Source organism: Schistocerca serialis, chromosome 10 (assembly GCF_023864345.2).
Source record: "Schistocerca serialis cubense isolate TAMUIC-IGC-003099 chromosome 10, iqSchSeri2.2, whole genome shotgun sequence".
NCBI classification, from domain to species: Eukaryota; Metazoa; Arthropoda; class Insecta; order Orthoptera; family Acrididae; genus Schistocerca; species Schistocerca serialis.
In genome coordinates, this window is record NC_064647.1 from 62,955,517 (window position 1) to 62,982,568 (window position 27,052).

The 27,052-nt window shown below is 43.2% G+C and overlaps 1 protein-coding gene across 1 annotated transcript in view; it reads left to right on the plus strand.

Moving 5' to 3' along the window:
* Positions 1-220: 220 nt before the first annotated feature.
* The window catches only part of LOC126425279 (arylalkylamine N-acetyltransferase 1-like), an 84,761-nt gene continuing 57,929 nt past the window's right edge, over positions 221-27,052 (plus strand). The window contains exon 1 of the mRNA XM_050088252.1: positions 221-230. The gene's annotated coding sequence lies outside the window, so the exon portion shown is untranslated. The remainder of the gene's footprint in view (positions 231-27,052) is intronic.

Sequence of the window (27,052 nt, forward strand, 5' to 3'; positions counted from 1 at the left end):
GAATTTTATTATCTCGTCGTGTCAGCAGTCGCATCTCTAAGGCCCGACGTTTTCGCAATCGTCGCCTGTTGACGAGTTCTGACGCACTTCCCGCCAGCCGCTGTATCAGGCTAGGTGCAGTTGGCGCCCGCGCGGCGCCTGCCGGGGTCGCCGCCTCGCCTTCAGTTGTGAGCCTGCGCTCCGCCAGCGGTCTGCAGGGAGATCGTGCCGCGCCAAACACAGCACTGCAGGTGAGCGCCGGCTTTGCACAGCAGGGCACAAAAAGTCAGAAACTCGCAAAAGATTTTGTCAGGCTTTTCCGTTCATATGCTTACAACATCAGTGGCGTATCTACACTCAGAAGTCAGAATTTTATAACCACCAACCCACACTATTGTCCATTAAAATTGCTACACCACGAAGATGACGTGCTACAGAAGCGAAATTTAACCGACAGGAAGAAGATGCTGTGATATGCAAATGATTAGCTTTTCAGAGCATTCACACAAGGTTGGCGCCGGTGGCAACACCTACAACACACTGACATCGGGAAAGTTTCCAACCGATTTCTCATACACAAACAGCAGTTGACCGGCGTTGCCTGGTGAAACGTTGTTGTGATGCCTTGTGTAAGGAGGAGAAATGCGTACCATTACATTTCCGACGTTGATGAGGGTCCGATTGCAGCCTATCGCGATTGCGGTTTATCGTATCGCGACATTTTTTTCGCGATGGTCGAGATCCAATGACTGTTGACAGAATATGGAATCGGTGGGTTCAGGAGGGTAATACGGAACGCCGTGCTGGATCCCAACGGCCTCGTATCACTAGCAATCGAGATGACAGTCATCTCATCCGCTTCGCTGTAACGGATCGAGCAGCCACGTGTCGATCCCTGAGTCAACAGATGGGGACGTTTGCAAGACAACAACCATCTGCACGAACAGTTCGACGACGTTTGCAGCAGCATGGACTATCAGCTCGGAGACCATGGCTGCGGTTACCCTTGACGCTGTATGACAGACAGGAGCGCCTCCGATGGTGTACTCAACGACGAACCTGGGTGCACGAATGGCAAAACGTCATTTTTCGGATGAATCCAGGTTCTGTTTACAGCATCATGATGGTCGCATCTGTGTGTGGTGAACGCACATTGGAAGCGTGTATTCGTCATCGCCATACTGGCGTATCACGCGGCGTGATGGTATGGGGTGCCACTGGTTACACGTATCTGTCACCTCTTGTTCCCACTGACGGCACTTTGAACAGTGGACGTTACATTTCAAATGTGTTACGATCCGTGGCTCTACCCTTCATTTGATCCCTGCGAAACCCTACATTTCAGCAGGATAATGTACGACCGCATGTTGCAGGTCCTGTACGGGCCTTTCTGGATACAGAAAATGTTCGACTGCTGTCCTGGCCAGCACATTCTCCAGATCTCTCACCAATTGCAAACGTCTGTCAATGGTGGCCTAGCAACTGGCTCGTCACAATACGCCAGTCACTACCGTTGATGAACTGTGGTATCGTGTCGAAGCTGCATGGGCAGCTGTACCTGTACACGGTATCCAAGCTCTGATTGACTCAATGCCCAGGCGTATCACGGCCATTAGTACAGCCAGAGGTGGTTGTTCTGGGTACTGATTTCTCAAGAGCTATGCACCCAAAGTGCGTGAAAATGTAATCACATGTCAGTTCCAGTACAATACATTTGTCCTATGAGTACCCGTTTATGATCTGCATTTCTTCTTGGTGTAGCAATTTTAATGGCCAGTAGTGTATGATAGATATAAGCCCACCTAGATAATAGGAGCGTCGCATGGTGAGAATGCCTGCTACTCAGACACACGAACGACGCACGTAGTACCGGTGAGCTTGCTGGCCGTGTGTAGAATGGCGAACACGCGCGTTGAGCCTGGCCAGGCGGGTTAGCCGCGTGGTATCAGGCGCCTTGCCACGGTTCGCGCATCTCCCCCCCCCCTCTCCTTCCCCCCCCCCCCACCCCCCGCCCGACGGATGTTCGAGTCTTCCCTCGGGCATCGGGCATGGATCTGCGTGTTGTCTTTGGCGTAAGTTTGTTTAATTTAGATTACTTAGTGTGTAAGCCTAGAAATACAAGTCGCTGAGGAATGAAATAAATAGGAAGTGCAGGGAAGCTAAGACGAAATGGCTGCAGGAAAAATGTGAAGACATCGAAAAAGATATGACTGTCGGAAGGACAGACTCAGCATACAGGAAAGTCAAAACAACCTTTGGGGACATTAAAAGCAACGGTGGTAACATTAAGAGTGCAACGGGAATTCCACTGTTAAATTCAGAGGAGAGAGCAGATAGGTGGAAAGAATACATTGAAAGCCTCTATGAGGGTGAAGATTTGTCTGATGTGATAGAAGAAGAAACAGGAGTCGATTTACAAGAGATATGGGATCCAGTATTAGAATCGGAATTTAAAAGAGCTTTGGAGGACTTACGGTCAAATAAAGCAGAAGGGATAGATAGCATTCCATCAGAATTTCTAAAATCATTGGGGGAAGTGGCAACAAAACGACTATTCACGTTGGTGAGTAGAATATATGAGTCTGGCGACATACCATCTGACTTTCGGGAAAGCATCATCCACACAATTCCGAAGACGGCAAGAGCTGACAAGTGCGAGAATTATCGCACAATCGGCTTAACAGCTCATGCATCGAAGCTGCTTACAAGAATAATAGACACAAGAAAGGAAAAGAAAATTGAGAATGCGCTAGGTGACGATCAGTTTGGCTTTAGGAAAAGTAAAGGGACGAGAGAGGCAATTCTGACGTTACGGCCAATGATGGAAGCAAGGCTAAAAAAAAATCAAGACACTTTCATAGGATTTGTCGACCTGGAAAAAGCGTTTGACAATATAAAATGGTGCAAGCTGTTCGAGATTCTGAAAAAAGTAAGGTTAAGCTATAGGAAGAGACGGGTCATATACAATATGTACAACAACCAAGAGGGAATAATAAGAATGGACGATCAGGAACAAAGTGCTCGTATTAAGAAGGGTGTAAGACAAGGCTGTAGCCTTTCGCCCCTACTCCTCAATCTGTACATCGAGGAAGCAATGATGGAAATAAAAGAAAGATTCAGGAGTGGAATCAAAATACAACGTGAAAGGATATCAATGATACGATTCGCTGATGACATTGCTATCCCGAGTGAAAGTGAAGAAGAATTAAATGATCTGCTGAACGGAATGAACAGTCTAATGAGTACACAGTATGGTTTGAGAGTAAATCGGAGAAAGACGAAGGTAATGAGAAGTAGTAGAAATGAGAACAGCGAGAAACTTAACATCAGGATTGATGGTCACGAAGTCAACGAAGTTAAGGAATTCTGCTACCTAGGCAGTAAAATAACCAATGACGGACGGAGCAAGGAGGACATCAAAAGCAGACTCGCTATGGCAAAAAAGGCATTTCTGGCCAAGAGAAGTCTACTAGTATCAAATACCGGCCTTAATTTGAGGAAGAAATTTCTGAGGATGTACGTCTGGAGTACAGCATTGTATGGTAGTGAAACAGCGACCTCCCACCGCCTCTTTTCTTCTACTCGTATGCCACGACGCGTCGCTGCTTCTATCCATGCCAAAGATCGACATAGCACCCATTAGGCAAGTGGTCATTATGTTCTTGCTGATCGCTGTAAATTAGTTATACAAAAATAATCTTTAATTGTCAACAAGATCAATAGTTTAAATGTTTCATACAGTTCAAGGTGGCTATAATTTCGCACCTTACAAGCACTCATCTGCATACTTTGCCATGTTTTACAGATGGAATTAGGTATCATTTGATAGATTGTACATCATATATATGAATCTCTGAAGAAGACTGTCATTGTCATGTACTCCTTGCAAATATTTGTTAACGCTTATTGCATGAAAGGTGAAAGAGTGTGTTTATTATCAAAACGGCGTAATGAATGATTGCCTATACTAGTAGAGGTTGGAACGCCGGTGGAAATCAAACGGCAGGCGTAACTCAAGCCCTGGGTGGAAAAGTCGACACAGGTGTGTTTGGTCCTGCTTCACACAGGAAGTAGCCAAGGTGGACAGTCGGGGCAGCTGAGCGCTGAAACACAATACAGCGGCGGCCGGCCGGTATTGTATCGGTGCTGGAACGATAACCGGATAATCCTTAGGAAACTCTGAAAATCTGGGACGCAGCGGAGAGGAACGAGGAAGTGTTACCTCGGAAATCAAACAGGCTGGTTTATTTCCGAGGATTTTTACTCTGAGAAGCGTACCACTGTATGTAATCCTAATGAACGAGGATAGGTATTTCTCGCAAACATTCCGCACTGGACGACAAAAGACTAAAATATGTTTGGTCGGCGTTCGGAAGAATCTGTAGAGAGGGAGAATATTCCGTGGTTTCGAGAATGTGATTCGCCTTCTGCAGTTACGAGGGTGGGGAGCCGAGCTTTGCTGGGAAACGAGCGGCGGAGAGAAAGAGGTCTTCCGTTTTTAACGCCCTTGTTTGACGGCCGCTCAGTATCAGCTTTGTTGCTACACACAGATTTGCTGTCTTTGCTCTCAGGAGATTTTGTAGCGAGAACGGTTAGGCATTGTACTGTTGCGAACTTATATGATTCTCGACTTCGCCTCCAGGTAGGGAGTCGTTGCGTACGCAGCGTTCAGTGATTGAGAGCACTTCTTCTGCGTGTATTCACGTTGAGACGGTATCTGAACTCCGTCCTTGTGGCTGGGAGTTTTAGTTTCGCCTCTCTAGAATACAGAAAGGAGAAGACAGTATTAGATTGTACTAGTCAGAGGACCGTCTTCTGCCACACTAGTGTTTGAATGAACTTTTTCTTATATTTTGTGGCTGGAGTTGTTTTATCGTCGCACACATGTACGAGAACCATCACTCCGATGCACTAAACACAGTACATACGGTGATACTGCTAATTGCTTCGGCTTATTAGGGCTATAAAGCTAAACAGCTGAGATCACGTAAATTTTATTTCCACTGAGGTTCCACACCACCGTAGATCATCTTTGAAAGTAGTGTCTTGTAGTGTTTTGTACGTAGGTGATGTCATCCGTCTCGCGTTATTTATATTAGATAGCGTAGCCGTAAAAAGGGGCAGATTTGGACAATTGACCAATCATATTAGTTAGGAAATCCATTTGTATCTCTTTATGTCCATTGGACATTGATATATAAACATTTTTAATAAATAAAGGGGTTTTAATCTACAATAAATGTATGAGCAGAAACAGCATTTATCATTTGTATTTACTAATTCCCTTAATCGTTCTTTCATGTTTATATTGTAATTTATATGCTAAAGAACAAGAAGGAGGAGATAGTATCACCATTAAAAGATCCTAAGATCTGCTTCAGGGGATGGTCAGACAGGTGAAAATCTTCATTTTCGCATTCAGTATTTTACGTCGCGCACATTCATTTTATACCCGCCTGGAGTAGCACCTTGGAACAGCACGAATGCAGTATATCTTCAAGTTTTATTCCCGCCTAACAAACGGATTAGTTTCCCACACGTACGCTGAAGACCTCCAGTTGTATCCAAGTGCAAAACTAATAGACCTCGAGACAGTTACCGAGTCTCTGAATACCGACCTGTGTGCGCTCTCAAAATGTGCACGGGATAAAGGGTTCAAGCTCAACCCATCCAAAATGCAAGCGGTATTTGTTGGTCAATCGAGGTTCAGTAGCCCGAATCATCATTAATCCCTACCATCTGTAAGCCTAAATCGGACAAATATCAACTTCTCTCCTTTAGCAACGAGTCTAGGATTAATAATAGATGAAAATCTAAATTGTACTGAGCACGTGACTGCATTGTGCTACAAGAGATCTTCATCTCTCCATGCCCTACAAAAACATAGAAACTCTTCTCTCTTGCCCTGAAAAAGAAACCTATACTTCTAATTATATATTACAGTCATGTTATCCTGCAAGGTCTTTCTCAGGAAACCTCACTGCTCCTGGAACAAACGACGGAGCTGATCCTCCTTGGTACACAAAACTGATTAGAACACTGTTGCAGAAACAACGAAACAAACATGCCAAATTTAAACAGACGCAAAATCCCCAAGATTGACGATATTTTACAGAAGCTCGAAATTTAGCGCGGACTTCAATGCGAGATGCTTATAACAGTTTGCACAACGAGACTTTGTCTCGATACCTGGCAGGAAATCCAAAGAGATTCTGGTCGTATGTGATGTTAGCGGCAAGGAACAATTAATGCCTTCTCTGCGCGATAGCAGTGGAGATACTATCGAAGACAGTGCTACCAAAGCAGAGTTACTAAACACAGCCTTCCGAAATGCCTTCACAAAAGAAGATGTAAGTATTCCAGAATTCGAATCAAGAACAGCTGACAACATGAGTAACGTAGAAGTAAATATCCTCGGAGTAGTGAAGGAACTTAAATCACTTAATAAAAGCAAGTCTTCTGGTCCAGACTGCATACCAGTTAGGTTCCTTTAGGAGTATGCTGATGTATTAGCTCCATACTTAACAATCATATACAACCGTTCGCTCGACGAAAGATCCGTAACCAAAGATTGGAAAATTGCACAGGTCACACCAGTATTCAAGAAAGGTAGTAGGAGTAATCCACTAAATTACAGGCCCATATCGTTAACGTCGATATGCAGCAGGATTTTGGAACATATATTGTGTTCAAGCATTATGAATTACCTTGAAGAATACTGTCTATTGACACACAGTCAACTTCGGTTTAGAAAACATCGTTCCTGTGAAAGACAACTAGCTCTTTACTCACATGAAGTGTTGAGTGCTATTGACAAGGGATTTCAGATCGATTCCGTATTTTTGGATTTCCGGAAGGCCTTTGACACTGTACCACACAAGCGGCTCGTATTGAAATTGCGTGCTTATGGAATATCGCCTTAGTTATGTGACTGGATTTGTGATTTCCTGCCAGAGAGGTCACAGTTCGTAGTAACTGACGGAAAGTCATCTAGTAAAACAGTAGTGATTTATGGCGTAGTGTGATATGCCCTTTGCTCTTCCTTATCTATATGAACAATTTGGGAGCCAATTTGAACAGCCGTTTTAGGTTGTTTGTAGATGACGCTGTCGTTTATCGACTAATAAAGTCATCAGAAAATTAAAAAAAATTGCAAAACGATGTAAAAAAGATATATGATTGGTGCGAAAATTGGCAGTCTACCCTAAATTACGAAAAGTGTGAGGTCATCTACATGAGTGCTAAAGGAATTCGTTAAACTTCGGTTACACGATAAATCAGCCTAATCTAAAAGCCGTAAATTCAACTAAATACCTAAGTATTACAATTTAGAACAACTTAAATTGGAAGGAACACAGAAAATGATGTGGCGAAGGGTAACCAAAGACTGCGTTTTAATGGTAGGACACTTAGAAAGTGCAACAGATCTACTAAGGAGACTGCCTACACTACGCTTGTCCGTCCTCTTTTAGAATACTGCTGCGCGGTGTGGGATCCTTACCAGATAGAAAGGCGTTTTTCATTGCGACGGAATCTTCTCACGAAATTCCAATTACCAACTTTCTCCTCCGAATGCGCATATATTTTGTTGACATCGACCTGCAGTGGGAGAAACGATCACCACTAAAATAAGGGAAATCAGAGCTAGTACGGAAAGATATAGGTGTTCGTTCTTGCCGCGCGCTATACGAGATTGGAATAATAGAGAATTGTGAAGGTGGTTCTGTAGTGTCGGCAGACTTGCCAACACTACGCACACTAATTGAAAGAGGCGGCCAAGATGCACGCGCTAACTCACGCAGGATGGCGTGAGATCTGAAACAAGATACGTAATGAATGCTATAAAGAAAAGTACGTAGCTGCTGGAATACTTAACTTTAATCCATCATTTGTATACAGCGTTCTTGATGATACAAGTGAGACTCTCTCTAGATAAATGCAATATAATGCTAATGGCGCCTTGCTAGGTCGTAGCCATTGACTTAGCTGAAGGCTATTCTAACTATCTGCTCTGCAAATGAGCGAGACTTCGTGAGTGTGCATCGCTAGCTAAGTCGTCCGTACAACTGGGGCGAGTGCTAGTCCGTCTCTCGAGACCTGCCGTGTGGTGGCGCTCGGTCTGCGATCACTGACAGTGGTGACACGCGGGTCCGACATGTACTAATGGACCGCGGCCGATTTAAAGCTATCACCTAGCAAGTGTGGTGGCAGACGGTGACACCTCAGGTTCGATGAACCCTCTGCCAGGCACTTGAATATGATTTGCAAGGAATCCATGTTGATGTAGATGTTGGTTATGAATGTATGTGTTCGCTATATATGTGATGTTCAACTCTTCGATCGTATTTCACCATCATATACACAGCTGTCCTGGCTGCGTGCAGACAAGCGCAGAGATTTCCGCACCCTCTGTTCTCTCTATTGTCTTATCGATGTACATTGTCTCTCATATCTCTCCTTGACTTTAACGCTCTTATCTGAAAAACATGGCAGAATCCCCCATTCAGATACTTCCTGTCGCCGACTCTGGAATAAACTCCCGCAGTAGAGAACTGAATAACATCTCCAGCTTCAGCAGACAGTTAGTGAGATGTACACCAATGAACCAAAACTTTACGACCACATGTTTAATAGCGTGTTGTTCCCCTTTTCAAACACAGTACGACAGAGACTCTACTTGGCATTGATTCTACAAGTGCTCGGAAGGATTCCTGAAGTATGTGGTACCAGATGGCTGAGCACAGATCAAACAATTCCAGTAAATTATGGGATGGTTGTTTATGGGCACGCAGCTGGTACCCAACATGTGTTCCAGTGGGTACCGATCAGGCACAATTGCTGGCCAAGACATCAGTTTGAATTCGCTATAATGCCGCTGAAACTACTGCGGCACGATTCTGACCTTGAAACACGGACAGTTGTCCTGCTGTAAGATGTCATCGCTGTAGGAGGAGACTTGAAGCATGAAGCGGTGCAGGTGGTCCGCTACAGTGTTCACATAGTTCACCGCTGTCGTGGTACCATCGATTACCACCACACTCCCCGTGGTGGCCCAACTCGGTGTACCCCATGGCATAATTCTGCCCTCACGACCGGGGGTAACAAGAAATGCGGTCCATTCCACAGGCGACACGTTTCTATTGATCCAAGGTGAAGATACGCCGGACCTGTCTCTGAGGTTATGTATGTGAAACCCTCTGCTTTGAATTGGCTGTGCAAACTAGATATTGAGCTTTAAATATATGAATGAGTTTCTAGTCAGGCTTGCCAAGCTTTTAACGTGTAGTTATTTTGTCTTGAGTGTTTGTACTTTATCCTTTTGTGCCATTGCTTGTTTTTTACACATGTACTATTCACACATTGTTTTGTTTTATACATTTCGCTAACACATTGTTGTACTTATATAAAATATTGTCTCTGTATTGCCATACGCAAACTTAAAGATAAACATAAAATAAACAAATAACACAGGAACACATAGGGGTCCTGTAATGTGGAACTCCATGTTCAACAATGGCCGTTGAACGGTCTGCTTGTACCTGCACCCGCACCATCAGATGTGCCACAGATCGCTGCCTGTCCTGGATTACACAGGGGGAATCCCCTGACCTCTGTGTTGTGTGATGAGATGTGGTCGTCCCATACCATATGGTCCACTTGTTATTTCAGCCACTTTTCCATAGGTGCTCACGACGGTAGTATGTCAACAGGCGACCTACCTCACCCTTTCAGACATTCTAATTTCCAGCCGCAAGTCACAACAATGTGCCCTTTGTCAAAACCGCTTATATCAGTGGATTTCTGTGGCCCCTACCTTAGTTGTAATGACTGTCCATTCGTCTCTCTTCGCTGTACATTGTCTCCCCACTGCGTCACGTGCCCGCAGCACCGACAGGAGGCTTTCAGGGTCGCGGTGGCCAATGATCTTAATGTTTTGGCTATCAGTGTGTACTAAAACAACATTATTGATTACCATTGTCCCCACATGCACTCGTTACACCTGTAAATCCTTCTTTCCAACGAGATCTTCCTCACTTCCCAGTATTCTTAGCTGGTGCAGTCTTCCTAAGCTTCTCTTCCACAGAACTCGTTATATCAGAAACTATCTATTTTCTACACCTAGAAATTCTTTTTACATTTGCCACCATTATTACTATTAATGTCATTACTTTTGTTTATTACTGTTATCACTATTAGTAGTACAAGTACTACCAGTACTAACTTTAGTAGTTCTAAGTCAGTATTATTTACACTCATTGTCTCAATAGACACGAAAATGATTTTAACCCTAGGACGCCCAAGCCTTTTTTTCTAACTTGGATGCCTAAGGGGGAATGTTGTTAAGTGTTATAAATATTGGATTGAGTAAATAAAAAATTGACATATTACAATACAAAACACAGATGTGTTCATATACAATAGACTACTCTGAGTCCTCAACTAAAGGCAAGAGACACACTTCACAATTTTTTCTGAACGTGTGTTACACACATTTTTATGACACTGTCCACAATACTGTTTTGGTTTACTTAGACTGTTGTACTTCTGCTTCTTTGTTTTAGCTTCTCTTACACAAATGTGGCACCGACCTTTCCCTGCAGGAGGCTGACGTGCTTCTGTTGTCACTTCTTTTATTTCCTTTTGTAGAATAGTCTCCATTGATCGAACAATTTGGTTGGATAATCCTCTTGCTTTGGCACTTCTTTCGTATATCTGCAATTTCACTAGTTCCATCCCAGGTTGCAGAAGATAAAGTTTCCGTTTGTTGTGTTTCTTTTTATTCCATCTTGGATGTTGCTGGATGAATATGGTGGTTGCATTGATAGCACAAATGTCGATGAGAGAGTAAAATACAGATAGAGGCCATTCCTTTGATCACTTCTTGCAGGTGTACATAGGCGCCATTTGATCAGTGGTACAATTCCACCTTTAGTGGAATTATAATATGCATTTATCTCGGTTTTATTCTTCTCTCCTCCAACAGTGCCTTTATCTTGGTGCATTACTGACAACATCAGTAACTTTTTACTTGGTTTAGTTTTTGCTATGTAAGACACCAAAGTTACTGGAGGTCTACCTGTTGATGGGACTGTGAACAAGAACATTGATGAATATAGCTCTCCATTTGACATGTTCTTCATTATGTCTGGAAAATGCTTCCTGTTTGACTGGAGCGTTCCTACTGTAGTAACTTTCTAGTCTTGGTATAACTCTTCCGCCAAATCCACCGATGTGTAGTATCGGTCTGTAGTAATATTTCGACCACTATTTTTCACAGGTGCTACCTGCACAGGGTTCCACATCCAAGACGTACCTGTCAGCTGCATCGGACATCATGCGTATAAGGATGCCATACTTGCCCGGTTTATCCTTCATAAATACTTTGAAGGGGCAGCGCCCTCTAAACAAGCTGAGAGTCTCATCAATGGTGAGATGGACCTCTGGTTTATACAGCAGTGGAAACCTAGCATTCACTTTGTTGAAAACATCACGGATTGCTGTGAACGTGTCTGCTTCCCCTCTTAGCTGGCGGGTACTTTTGTCATCAAACCTTGAAACGTTCTCTTGCCGTAATACCCTTGTAAACCGGCTGACCCATTAGGTCTGACCAAAGATCGTGTACACTGACAGAATTGTCCTTATTTGCCCCCTTAAGCATCAGGATTCCTATAAAGGCATACAATTCTTTCTCATTAGTCAAAGTAACATTTCGCCTAACTGCCTCTTCATTTGAATGTTTTACTATAACATCCATGATGTCAGACGTAAGAAGTAACTTCAAGGCTTCTCCAGGTGAATGGCAAACACCAGCTGGAGTTACTCCTTCCTGCTCTCTTACTATATTAGCAACAGACCTCTGAGGAATTCTAGGCTGTGTGGTTACGTACCTTCTTCCAGACTTGGCCACGATAACATCCTGGTGATCACTGCCTGAAGCTGCGCTATCTTCATCTTCTCTAACATCCACATCACTTTCCCGATCTGAATCACACTCCATAACACCATCCTCATATTCACTTTCACTCCCCGAGTCAGAATCTTCATCTAAAATTTCATTCAGAACTCTTTCTAAAGACGAGTCACGTATTCTTTTAGTCATTTCTAAGTTTAGGTGTGAAGAGTAGGGAACTGTACTAACTCACTGCAAGTTTACAAGATAAATAACAGCTGACATCAACAATCACTTTCTGTGAAAGTAAACTGATTATTGTGAATATCAGGAATACCCACCAACAAGAAACTAACTTGCATTGTTGTAGACATGAGAAATACGAAATCATACTAAGGGAAATTTTCTATAGCATGTAAGCTTAAGGGGGGGGGGGCTTTGTTGGACGCATAATAAGTTTATTTACATTTTTTTCAATGCAGGAATTTTGTATAAAATATATTGACACTTACGTTTCATAAAATAGCCAACAAACAATAACTCAAAGGGAATATGTAGCATGAAAGTAACTTGGGCAAAAGCAGGGGACATAAAAAAACTGTGGGTTCAACGAACCGCCCCCCCCCCCCTTTAGGCGTCCTAGGGTTAATACTATTTGTCATATTAAAATTGTCATTTCTTACGTAACTATGATGTAAAAGTGTACGGTATGTGTCATACCCTGGTCCGAAACAAGAGATTGCCTGAGGGCCCTAATCAGATCAGGTTATATAATTAATACAGTAAGACAAGTAGGAACATTAGAAACTGTGTGTGTCTTGTTGCGGAGTTTAGGGTATGCAATTGTTAATAGTTACTGGATTATGTCAGAGACAGCAAAGGACCTGGAAGAGCAGTTGAACGGAATGGACAGTGTCTTGAAAGGTGAAATGGTCGTACGGGAAAGTCCCCACTTCATCGCTACCTCGGAGATGTTGTGTCGCATCGCTCGTTCGCCGACTATATCACCACGTTCAAACTGACTTAAATCTTTATAAGCCGCCATTGTAGCAGCAGTAACCGATCTAACAACTGCGTCAGACACTTGTTGTCTTCTGTTGGCGTTGCCAACCGCAGCGCCATATTCTGTCTGTTTACGTATATCTCTGTATATGCTTTAATGGTACTTGAATTACGTAACCATTACGGCACCCTACCTCAACCTTTCGATACCAGCAATATACTACTGTGTTTCTGTAAAATAGTTAACATATTTCTGTGACAACATTCAGATGTCCTTTCTAGACATAAGTTTCACTGCAGGACCTATTATCAAGGAAATAAAAAAGTAGCTCATAGTGGAACCGTCGGTATGCAGGCTAGTCACTATATCTACCACACTACCACAAGTATGAGGACTTCGTGGTATTTTTACTATGATACTGTATCACGTTTCTCAAATTTATTAGGAAGAAAGTGAGAACTTAATGTTTAAAGGAGAAATTGAGTGCATATTTACAAAACAAGGCGACACGTATCATTAGAACTATCAATAACATTGTCCACAGAATCGTTCGGAGGAAGCGACTGTACACTGTGATTTGAAATAAGAAATACATGGTGTAAGCATGTAGGATACCGATCAGCGAAGCTGTTGCTGTCTGTTGTTATTATGGAACATCTTCGTTAGTGCTATTATAAAATATCGGGTAGTACGTAAGTAAGTTTTGCGTCCGATGGCGCAATAACACCCCGTGAACGTCTGCTATAAGCGCCGGCCAATCGCCTAGCAAGTGTTTGCTTACACGAGAATCATTCTTACGATGATCGGAGAGTATAGCTTCGGTCCGACGCTGCAGCAGCGACCGGTATATACACGTGGTGTATGTACCTTGCTCCCTATTGGCCATTGGAAACGACGCGCAGTGTATTGTTGGTCAGAGCGCTTCACGGGAACAAACAACTTCTGCAAAAACGACGTTCTTACTCGGCACACAGATTCAAACTGAAGTGGAAAAAATTTAGAAATAGCAATAAAAATTCTTACAACCCCTCAGGCCCGCTGGGCGACGTGCGCAGCAGCAACTTCATCCAAAATGAGATTTTCACGCCGCTGCGGAGTGTGCGTTACTTGAAACTTCCTGGAAGATTAAAACTGTGTTCCGGACCCAGACTCGAACTCGGGACCTTTACCTTTCGCGGTCAAGCCTTCTGCAGACTGAACTACCCAATCACGACTCACGTCCCGTCCTCAGAGCTTTTTTACTTCCGTCTGTACCTCGTCTCCTAGCTTCCAAACTTCACAGAAGTTCTGCGAAACTTGCAAGACTATTGTTCGGAAGGTAGGAGACGAGGTGCAGACGGAAGTAAAAAAGCTCTGAGGACGGGTCGCTAGACGTGATTGAGTAGTTCAGTCGGTAGGGCACTTGGCCACGATAGGCGAATATCCGAGTTCGAGTTTTAAGGGGAGGTTTACTATCTTTGGCCCGAAAAAAGCATGTTCTTTGATAATTATTTTCTCGAGATGTGTTGTAGATATTAATGTCACATTTGGTCAAAATGTTTATTGATGTTTCCTCTACAAAATTCAAATTCAAATGGCTCTGAGCACTATGAGACTTAACTTCTGAGGTCATCAGTCCCCTAGAACTCAGAACTACTTAAATATAACTAACCTGAGGACATCACACATATCCATGCCCGAGGCAGAATTCCAACCTGCGACCGTAGCAGTCGCGCAGTTCCAGACTGTAGCGCCTAGAACCGCTCGTCCACCCCGGCCGGCTGTTTCCTCTACAAACTGGGTTTTTTTTTGAGCGGAAATGTCGAAGAGCAAAGGCGGAAGTGCCGTCGGAGTGAAACAAAATTTCGATGTAGACCTCCACGCACCGTATGTCAAAGGTCAGTCGGCTCGTGTGAAATCAAAATTGAGTTGACGCTAGCGAAGTATGTAAGACATTTTAGGAGTTCTACCTCGCTTAAGTTATTTGGATCATAGGAAACAAAATGGCCGCCATTTGGAAAAAATATGGTTTTTTTCATCGATTTTTCGAGGTCGTCCATAAACTAGTCCGTCCTCTTCCTCATAGAGGGCGTTCTGCTCGATCTGGGCCATCCTGCGCTGCCCCAGAGCCGCTCGTACGGCCGGTGACAAGCGGTTCTCGGCCCTTTGAACCCGGTGATCGTCCGAATGCTTGGCGAACTGCGTCGAATAGAGTCCCAGTGTGAAGTCTATCGTTTTCATGGCCTTCAGAATTGCTGAATACCCTTCGTTGAAGCTGCTCACTGCCAGGAACGTCGCAATCTCCAGAGTCTTCGCACCAGAGTGCAAATACTTGGGGGCTAACTTCCAAACACACGCGCTCAAACTTTCATTTGAATTTTGTGTTTTGTATTTCCTCCCAAACACCGGTACAGTAACTCGTCCTCCGAAAGAAAAAAACTGCCGATTTCAGGCAAGTGCATTTCCGTTCCGTATTCGGGAAAACCGTTTTATGGGTGGATTATAAACACTTTTATGGATCAAAAAAATGCAGTTTAGAAAAAGATCGATTTTTTGAACCAAAAGACGTAAACCTCCCCTTAATCTGCAAGAAACTTTCAACAATTCCATTGTCGAACATGATCCAGCTCTGACTGCGACAACTGCATTTTTGTCACATAAACCGTGTTAGCGACAGAACTCTGTTCGGTAGCAGTGGTTTCTCCACGATGGTACTTGGACAAAATGACACTGTTACAAAGGCGTGCGGTTTAGTCGCGGGGCGAGGGAACGGCTTCTCCTCGTAGGCAGAAGGCAGCAGTACGGTTGTTTATTGAACTGTGTTTCTTGCTTGCTTTTTCCTTTTCCTCGTCAGTTTTTACACATTAAAACAATGAAGTTTTTCAACAGAATTACAAAGCCGTCAAAGACACATATACGCTTCTTTTTATTCAAATTTCAACCAGTCTCAGGTCTTTGCAGTCCATTGTTAAACCATCCTGTAGAACAGACTGTACCGTGCCACAAATAACATGTACCGTACAAAGGGACACGGCCCCGCAGGCGTTAGCTGGGATGGATATCGGTGAAAACACCAGCAACGCCCGAAGACCAATACCTTGAATACGTGTAAGTGATGGGCAGTACAAGCAGGCACCGTTTCTCTAACAATAGCTTTTTTCACCTTTAAAATTTTACAACTTTACGAACTTAATTTTAAAATAGTAAGTGAACATTCCTTATCATGAACAGCAAGATCCTCAATATAGGTTCTTAATTAAAGTTCCTGAAGTATTATTTTAACAGACCAAAGAACAGCTCCCAGAATCAATTTGCAACGCCCAAAACTCAAAATCCTTATTTAAGCAAAGGACAAAAATACAAACTGCATAATGCAAGGTTAAATAAAAGATTCTAATGCCACATGACAATACCAAAATTTTCCTAGATATCGCATGTCATCTCTAAAAGGCAATAAATTATTGATCACAAAATTTTAATTAAAGCAACAATACAATAATATCTGATTACTGTCAACGCACACTCAAACTCCGTAGCCTCTACGATGCGGCCCGTATCACAAAATATTTTCCTTCCTTTTAAACACTTTATACCGTAAACCTCCCTACATGATATGCATAGTACACTCAACGAATTACGACAAATAATTAAGCATAGATGTTATAATTAACCAGGTATGTAAGTTACTTTTGATTACATTATTGCAGTGAACAGTGATCAATATGTTACAAATATTTACTATCAAAAACAGTCTTGATCACTATTTATTTATTACGTCACCGTATTAAATAAATTGTGATAAAGACTGTTTTTGATAGTAAGGTATGTAAATCTTTTCCTATCAAAATAAAAACACACAAAGCAGCTCTTAAGCTGAGTGGTTTCATCCGTTAAAAAATATATATACAATACATATCTTATGATTTCGTCGTGTTCGTGCGCTGTTGTGCACCGTGCTCTCCTTGATGATCACATGCGGCACGGGAAAGATTTCCACGATGTACAAAACCTTGACAGGGCAGAACCAACTTACCAATTGCGTACTGGGATTATAAGTCGATATGGATGCGGCTCGCAAATCTTAAAACGGGCGAGGGAGTAGATGCAGTACTACTGAACACTTCGCCGGCCGGTGTGGCCGTGCGGTTCTAGGCGTTTCAGTCTGGAGCCGCGTGACCGCTACGGTCGCAGGTTCGAATCCTACCTCGGGCATGGATGTGTGTGCTGTCATTAGGTTACTTAGGTTTAAGTAGTTCTAAGTTCTAGGGGACTGATGACCTTAGCAGTTAAGTCCCATAGTGCTCAGAGCCACTTGAACCACTGAACACTTCAACTATACCGCACCGCACCAAACAGCAGTGCGGTGGGGCAGACAAGAGACAAATCAACAGCTCTTCAGTTGAAACTTCCGGGCTGAGAGGCCGTGGTCGATGTATAAAATTTCCACCCAACGTTTCGTCTCCATCTGCGGGAGACATTTACTGAGGTCGTCCGGCTACTGCCACTGAGATCCAGGTACTATCGCATTTATATTCTTCATCTCCAACTAACTACTGCAACCTATATCCTTCTGAATATGCTTAGTGTATTCATCTCTTGGGCTCCCTCTACTATTTTTACCCTCCACGCTGCCCTCCAATACTAAATTGGTGATCTCTTAATGCTTCAGAACATGTCCTACCAACCGGTCGCTTCTTCTAGTCAAGTTGTGCCACAAATTTCTCTTCTCCCTAATTCTATTCAATACCTCCTCATGTGATCTACCCATCTAATCTTTTCTTCTGTAGCACCACATTTCGAAATCTTCTTTTCTCTTCTTGTCCAAACTATTTATCGTCCACGTTTCACTTCCACACATTGTTCCACTCCATACAAATACTTTTTAGAAACTACTCCTGACACTTAAATCTATCCTCGATGTTAACATATTTCTCTTCTTCAGAAATGCTTTCGTTGCCATTGCCAGTCTACATTTTATATCCTCTCAACTTCAACCATCATCAGTTATTTTGCTCCCAAAAAGCAAACCTCCTTTACTACTTTAAGTGTCTCATTTCCTAATCTAATTCCCTCAGCATCACCCGGTTTAATTCGACCACCTCCCATTATCCTCGTTTTGCTTTTGTTGATGTTCATCTTATATCCTCCTTTAAAGACACTGTCGATTCCGTTCAACTGCTCTTCCAGGTCCTTTGCTGTCTCTGACATAATCCAGTAACTATTAAAATTGCATACCATAAACTCCGCAACAAGACACATACAGTTTCTAATGTTCCTACTTGTCTTACTGTATTACTTATATAACCTGATCTGATTAGGGCCCTCAGGCAATCTCTTGTTTCGGACCAGGGTATGACACATACTGTACACTTTTACATCATAGTTACGTATCGAGTGGATGGATGTATACGGGTATGGAGACAGCTTCATGAATCCATGGGCCCTGGATGTCAGCAGGGAATTGTTCAAGCTGGTGGAGGCTCTATAATGATGTGGGGCTTGTGCAGTTGGAGTGATACAGGACCTCTGATACGTACAGATATTACTCTGACAGGTGAGAAGTTCGTAGGCATCCGGTCTGATCATATGCATCCATTCATATCCATTGTGCATTCCGACGGACTTGGGAAATTCCAACAGGACAATGCGACACAGGACACGTCCAGAATTGCTTCACAGTTGCTCCAGGAACACTCTTCTTCGTGTAAACGGTACATCTGGCCACGAAACTCCCCAGATATGTATGGAGCATATCTGGGATGCCTTGAAACGTGCTGTTCAGAAGACATCTCCAGCCCTTCGTACTCTCATGGATTTATGGAAAGCACTGAAGGATTCATGGTGTCAATTTCGTCCAACACTTGAGTCCATGCCACATCGTGTTGCGACGCTTTTGCATCTCGCGGGGTCCTACACGATATTAGTCAGGTGTAACAACTTCTTTGGCTCTTCAGTGTTGATAACGACAAGAAGTAATAGAAAACACGTAACGAGAAGAGACTACAGACTCTCGTTATGGCACTAATTTTCAGGACGCTTAGTGTGTGACGCGAGCTGTATCCTTTTTTGGACTTTCTGCCAAACCCAAAACTGACATTTTGGCATGTCTCCTTGACCGACTGACCGACTGACAGTCTCACAGGCCGACTAGGGAGCTTCCATCTGAATTCCCGATAAAAGAATAAAATTTATGTTCAGTTTCTTCTTTCGCTATGAAAGCCCATTCAGAAGCCCACAGTCTTGCCTCTCCTGGCCAGGAGCCGCTTCGGCCCTGGACACCGCCGCTACCTCGCTCCATTGTTGTAGGATCTCAAGGCCAATACGCTATTAGACCGAAGGCTTCCGATTATGGCCGATTTCTGCCGGTCGAGATGCGACGGTGGAGGAAACAGGCAATAAAACGGTGGAGCAGACACGTAATTTACTTGCCTCTCCAACCAGTATTTCCCCGGCTCCCAAGTTTCGGTTGGTACGACCTGTTACGTAGCTTAAAAAAACTTGGAAAAAGACAAAATGATTCGTGAAATGATTTATCTGCATTTGAGAAATAAAATAGCTTACAGGAATATTTGACGCATCACATTTGCTGTACAAGATTTCAAGCGTCGTTCAAATACGCGTGACATATTTCTCTAATTTATATTTTATTTTGCTTTTATTCAAATTATTTCACAAAATATTTGACAATTTTTAATTACTTTTTAATTTAAAGAATTGTTCTGAACACATGAGCAGTTAAATATCACACGAATGAAAATTTTTACGCGCAAAATATGAGAAGCGATCGAAAAGTCTCCATTAGAGGGCATTGCGCCAACGTATATGCAACGCAGCGGATTCCGATGCAGGTATATAAGCGCCGACTTCTAGTCAAGGAATCATTGGGGCATTCGTGTCTTTCCGACATGTGTGAGTGGTAAATGAGGAAAGGTGAACTTTGGCGACATTGTTACCATATGCGTCTCAACAGGACCAACGGGTTCTTATTCTTTTCTTGGCTGCCGACGGGCAAACACCTGTAGCATCCGTCGAAGAATGAGGAACGTGAATGAGGCAGCATGCGCACCAAGGGTTGCTTCTGGTTCCTGACGATGCACGTCGCAGTATCTCAAACGCCGTGAGACAGAAGTTACGGCAACTCATGTGGGGGACACAGGAGCACTCGGCCTATAGTCCTGATTTCTCACCATGCGACAAGAAGTGTTGGCTATTCTTGTAAGACGAGGATGTGCAGCAGGCAGTCAATGAGCTATTCACGCAGCAGAACACGGTGCTTCACTAAACGGGTATCTGAAAGCTGTGAGGCGATGGGATGATTTCCTCAATGCTTACAGCGACTTTGCCTGACTGGTATACCGATTCAGACTGGTTGGTTGGTTGATTTCGGGGAAGGTCATTGGTCGCGTCGGGTTGGGGAAGGAAGTCGGCCGTGCCCTTTCAAAGCAACCATCCCAGCATTTGCCTGAAGCGATTTAGGGAAATCACGGAAAACCTAAAGCAGGATGGCCGGACGCGGGTTTGAACCGTCGTCCTCCCGAATGCGAGTTCAGTGTGCTAACCGCACCGATTCTGTACTGCCCTCGAACGGAAAATTTGACATTTTTGGTCGACGCATATAACTAAGTCTTGAAGAGATGAACTTCTCGACACTTCAGTTATATAGCTAACAGCAGTTGTTCTTGAAATGTTTTAATTTTCACCTCTAATAACTAATTACGTTTTTCTTAACTACCCTGATAACTCTCAAGTAAAAATAGATCTCTCCTGGTCAGTTTGATACCATATTTGACCATTTACAACTCTTCATTTGGCTATGAAAATTCGGACGCTTAATTTATAGGCTTCTTGAACCCGCTGTGCTCAAATATTTCACTAAAAATAGAAAAATAATAATAAGAAACTTTCTGGCCTGATTAAAACTGTGTGCCGGACCTAGACTCCAACTCGGGACCTTTGTCTTTTGCGGGCAAGTGCTCTACCAACTGAGCTACCCAAGCACGACTCACGTCCCGTCCTCACAGCTTTACTTCCACCAGTACCTCATCTCCTACCTTCCAAACCTTACAGAGGCTCTCCTGCGAACCTACTGGCAGAAGTAAAGCTGTGAGGAGGGGGTGTGAGATGTGCTTTAGTAGCTCAGATGGTAGAGCACTTCCCCGCGAAAGGGAAAGGTCCCGAGTTCGAGTCTGTGTCCGGCACGCAGTTTTAATCTGCCAGGAAGTTTCATATCAGCGCACAGCGTGAAAATCTCATTCTGGAAACATTCCCCAGGTTGCGGCTAACCCATGTCTCCGCAATATTCTTTCTTTCAGGAGTGCTAGTTCTGCAAGGTTCGCAGGAGAGCTTCTGTAAGGTCTCCCCATAGGCTGGGGTTTGAGAGAGAGGAATTAGAGTTTACAAATGTTGACACAAATACTGTATTAATATTTTGCGCAGATTCAGATAAATTTTGTTTGTTCCGTGGTCATGAGCCCACACAACTTTTAATTATCAAACAAATCATCTGACTAGCTAACTAACTAAACAAACATTGCGAAGTAAATAAGTATTTTTTATTTATCGGTAATCATTTTCCATGCAAGCATGAGAACATGGATTTTCTTGAATTACAGCGCTAACTACCAAGAATCAAAAGAAATTTTTAACACGAAAAGTACGTAGTTTTTTATGTAGAATCTGATTCTGCAATAAAAAATGGGGGATCCCATTTGAAGTTTTAAACTTTCTTCCCGCCCCACCCCCAGGGGGCTGTGGTGGCGGGCTAACCAGCTTTTGTATCCCGCGTGGGAGGCGGATCATCGTGGGTTGGAGCAGCAGTAGGAAAATTACGTCGGTATTGCAGTGACTAAAGGCGCAAGAAAGAATACATAACTTTGTACAGATGCGAAGTCTTAGACCCGTCGTATGGAGAGCAAAACTGAAGCGGAGTTTCCTGGCTGGCCGCACCTGATGAAATGGGCAGAATCTGTAGCGATCTTCGACCATAGATACTAACTAGCAGACTGGCCTTGCTGTGCAGAAGCTATAAGGCTGGTGTGGCTCCAACGTAAACCACGAGGCTGTTGGCAAAACGTGGCGGGGTTTCAAATCAGCGGTCTGCCATCCTATGTTTGTATCGTATTTTCCCCACATTTCTCAATTGACTGCCAAACGCTTCCAACAAAAATTACTTTATTTGCGAAAAATTATGTCAGAACTATATTTGACCTGGATTTGTTCACAGTGCCATTTATAAAATCTAACAAATACATCGAACGCCCCTCTGGTGGGCAGCGGGACGAAATTACTATAAACTATCAATTAAAGTAAAATGTCTTTAAAATTCTTTTAAACAGTAAGAGTGGGCTCGTGTCAAACCTTTAAAAATTGGATTCGCAGCGTTTTGTACTCTAGGCACTTATAAAAGAAAATGGGATATGGGAATTACGTCAACTGTAGGTGCCAAAATTGTCGACTTTAGGAGCAGGTCCATTTTAGGGTATCAATTTTAGGTGCACTTCAAAGGTTCAGTTCCCACTGTTTTTAAGAAAGTTTAACTATCCGTGTAAAAAATGATATTTTAGATGAAAGGTGAGACTTTGAAGTTTCAGAAAATAATTTTGGAGTCTAGGTTTAAAAATGACAGACACTGTAAATATAAATTATAAATATACATTGTAAATAGTAAGTAACCTATCAAAACACTTGTCCGCGAAGTGCTTCGAGCAAAGGCGCGTATGTGGAGATGGCTTAAAGCTTTTCCGTTTCTGGTCATGTATCCAAAGCTGACTTCGGTTTTCATCCTTATGGAACCTATGAGTAGGAACGAGAAACAGTTATACTTACTTCTGTAACCGAACTATCACAGATACTTTCCAAAATGTAATATGAGTCTGACTTTACAGTCATGACTTTCAACACCTTAATTTACGTGATACTCTATTTCAAGTGTAAAAACCATAAAAGTCACTTCAGCAGATTTCAATAAACGCATCTGCACTATCATAGAAACACTTACACGTGAAATGTAATGCCATTTCCCCCGACAAAACGCTGAGTACAGCCATAAGCGCAACACGAAACAACCATGTTTTGCCAACATTCACGTGGCTTTAGCCCAGAGACGTTGGAGTCACGAAAATGACGTCAGGGCCAGTCTATTATATTTATGGTCGTCGGTGTCTGTCGTAGTGCCAACCTAAGCAGTGGCATCGTAGCTATCGATACCACACCAGCAGATGTCCCCCTAAAAAATAATCAACTTTGGATTCTACACATTTTTTCGTGTGAAGCATATTTTTCGAGTTATTCTGGTTTGTTAACTTAAAATTTACACCCTGTAGTTCATATACATCATCTCCAGAGATTTCCGTCTATATATATATTCAATATGAAATGGGAATGAAGATGAAATGGGAGATACGATACTGCGTGATGAGTTTGACAGAGCACAGAAAGACCTGAGTCGAAACAAGGCCCCGGGAGTAGACAACATTCCAGTAGAACTACTGACGGCCTTGGGAGAGCCAGTCCTGACAAAACTCTACCATCTGGTGAGCAAGATGTATGAAACAGGCGAAATATCCTCAGACTTCAAGAAGAATATAATAATTCCAATCCCAAAGAAAGCAGCTGTTGACAGATGTGAAAATTACCGAACTATCAGTTCAATAAACCACGGATGCAAAATACTAACGCGAGTTCTTTACAGACGAATGGAAAAACTGGTAGAAGCCGACCTCGGGGAAGATCAGTTTGGATTCCGCAGAAATGCTGGAACACTTGAGGCAATACTGACCATGCGATTTATCTTAGAAGCGAGATTAAGGAAAGTCAAACCTACATTTCTAGCATTTATAGACTTAGAGAAAGCTTTTGACATTGTTGACTGGAATACTCTCTTTCAAATTCTGAAGGTGGCAGGGGTAAAATACAGGGAGCGAAATGCTATTTACAATTTGTAGACAAACCACATGGCAGTTATAAGTGTCGAGGGACATGAAAGGGAAGCAGTGGTTGGGAAGGGAGTGAGACAGGGTTGTAGCCTCTCCCCGATGTTATTCAATCTGTATATTGAGCAAGCAGTAACGGAAACAAAAGAAAAATTCGGAGTAGGTATTAAAATCCATGGAGAAGAAATAAAAACTTTGAGGTTCGCTGATGACATTGTAATTCTGTCAGAGACAGCAAAGGACTTGGAATAGCAGTTGAATGGAATGGACAGTGTCTTGAAAGGAGAGTATAAGATGAACATCAACAAAAGCGAAACGAGGATAATGGAATGTAGTCGAATTAAGTCGGGTGATGCTGATGAAATTAGATTGGGAAGTGAGACACTGAAAGTAGTAAGGGAGTTTTGCTATTTGGGGAGTAAAATAACTGATGATGGTTGAAGTAGAGAGGATATAAAATGTAGACTGGCAATGGCAACGAAAGCGTTTCTGAAGAAGAGAAATTTGTTAATCTCGAGTGTATATTTAAGTGTCAGGAAGTCGTTTCTGAAAGTATTTGTATGGAGTGTAGCCATGTATGGAAATGAAACGTGGATGATAAATAGTTTGGACAAGAAGAGAATAGAAGCTTTCGAAATGTAGTGCTACAGAAGAATGCTGAAGATTAGATGGATAGATCACATAACTAATGAGGAGGTATTGAATAGAATTGGGGAGAAGAGGAATTTGTGGCACAACTTGACTAGAAGATGGGATCGGTTTGTAGGACATGTTCTGAGGCATCAAGGGATCACCAATTTAGTACTGGAGGGCAGCGTGGAGGGTAATAATCGTAGAGGGAGAGCGAGAGATGAATACACTAAGCAGATTCAGTAGGATGTACGTTGCAGTAGGTACTGGGAGATGAAGAAGCTTGCACAGGATAGAGTAGTATGGAGAGCTACATCAAACCAGTCTCAGGACTGAACACCACAACAACAACATATATTGAATAATGTATCGGTTTAAAAAGTTCTACTTAGAAAATCATAAAATTTGCTACAGTTCCACGTAAAAATTGCAGGTAAGTATCTTTGCACTTGGGGTGCGGTGGCGGTGGGGGGTGGGGGGGGGGGGGTGGAGGGGCAGCTTTGGCAGTTCTGTGATAGGACCCGCTCGCTACTGCCCTGCTAGGGAGGATGTTTACAGCTACCGCTCGTAATCTCCGAGGCTCCAGCAGTCGACTTTGCACAGCTGAGGCTCTGTAATCGTCCGCCACATCTGCGCTGTTTGAGAAGACAGCGCCGTATCGCCAGAGTTGTTTACAAAACACGTGACGGCCGTACTGACCTTAGCGCATCAGGTACTTAAGTTATTACGAGTCGCGCGATAACAGGTGTCCCGTGCGGGCCTAACTCACGGTGACGCCGTCCGTCAGACGTACACATGTCCAGATGATCACTGCTCACAGCGAGGTTGTATACTGCCTGCTGACGCTGAGGGCGCGAGACGCGGTAACAGAAGTATATGAGCGGAGTATTCTAGCGACGACATGGGGCGTAAGTGGGAAAATCCGCTGATTTCAGCGGCTGTGACAAAAGCCAGGTTGTTGCGGCCCAGTTCATGGGAGCGAGCATCTCGGAAACGGCGAAGCTGGCGGGCTGCACGCGCGCTACTGTCGTGAGCATCTACGGCAAGTGGTTGAAGAACCGCGAGTAGGCGACAAGAAGTTGGACGTCCAGACGTCATCACAGAACATAGGGAGCGGCGGCTCGTCAGGTCTCCGGAGCACGGTAGGGGGCGATCTGTGGCAGAGTACAGGCACAAGTGTTTCAGAGCACATCGACCAGCGCACAGTACTGAATACGGTTCCCCGCAGCACAGGACCCCTACACGTCCCATGTTGTCCCTGCACTCTAGTTGCAAAAAATAGTCTGCGTCAGATCATCTGAATTTAGGAGATCCACCATCATCCTTTTCTTGCACCATCATATGTTGTTGTGGTCTTCATTCCTGAGACTGGTTTGATGTCGCTCTCCATACTACTCTATCCTGTGCAAGCTTCTTCATCTCCCAGTACCTACTGCAACCTACATCCTTCTGAATCTGCTGAGTGTATTCATCTCTTGGTCTCCTTCTACGATTTTTACCCTCCACGCTGCCCTCCAGTACTAAATTGGTGATCCCTTGATGCCTCAGAACATGTCCTACCAACCGATCCCATCTTCTAGTCAAGTTGTGCCACAAATTCCTCTTCTCCCCAATTCTATTCAATACCTCCTCATTAGTTATGTGATCTACCCATGTAATCTTCAGCATTCTTCTGTAGCACTACATTTCGAAAGCTTCTATTCTCTTCTTGTCCAAACTATTTATCATCCACGTTTCATTTCCATACATGGCTACACTCCATACAAATACTTTCAGAAATAACTTCCTGACACTTAAATCTATACTCCATGTTAACAAATGTCTCTTCTTCAGAAACGCTTTCCTTGCCATTGCCAGTATATTTTATATCCTCTCTACTTCGACCATCATCAGTTATTTTACTCCCCAAATAGCAAAACTCCTTTACTACTTTAAGTGTCTCATTTCCTAATCTAATTCCCTCAACATCACCCGACTTAATTCGACTACATTCCACTATCCTCGTTTTGCTTTTGTTGATGTTCACCTTATATCCTCCTTTCAAGACACTGTCCATTCCGTTCAACTGCTCCTCCAAGTCCTTTGCTGTCTCTGACAGAATTACAATGTCATCGGCGAACCTCAAAGTTTTTACTTCTTCTCCATGGACTTTAATACCTACTCCGAACTTTTCTTTTGTTTCCTTTACTGCTTGCTCAATATACAGATTGAATAACATCGGGGATAGGCTACAACCCTGTCTCACTCCCTTCCCCACCACTGCGTCCCTTTCATGCCCCTCGACTCTTATAACTGCCATCTGGTTTGTGTAGAAATTGTAAATAGCCTTTCGCTCCCTGTATTTTACCCCCGCCACTTCCGAAAATTTGAAAGAGAGTATTCCAGTCAACATTGTCAAAAACTTTCTCCAAGTCTGCAAATGCTGGAAACGTAGGTTTGCCTTTCCTTAATTTATCTTCAAAGATAAAGCTTAGGGTCAGCATTGGCTCACGCATTCCAACATTTCTACGAAATCCAAACGAATATTCCCCGAGGGCGGCTTCTACAAGTTTTTCCATTCGTCTGTAAAGAATTCGCGTTAGTATTTTGCAGCTCTGACTTATTAAACTGATAGTTCGGTAATTTTCACATCTGTCAACA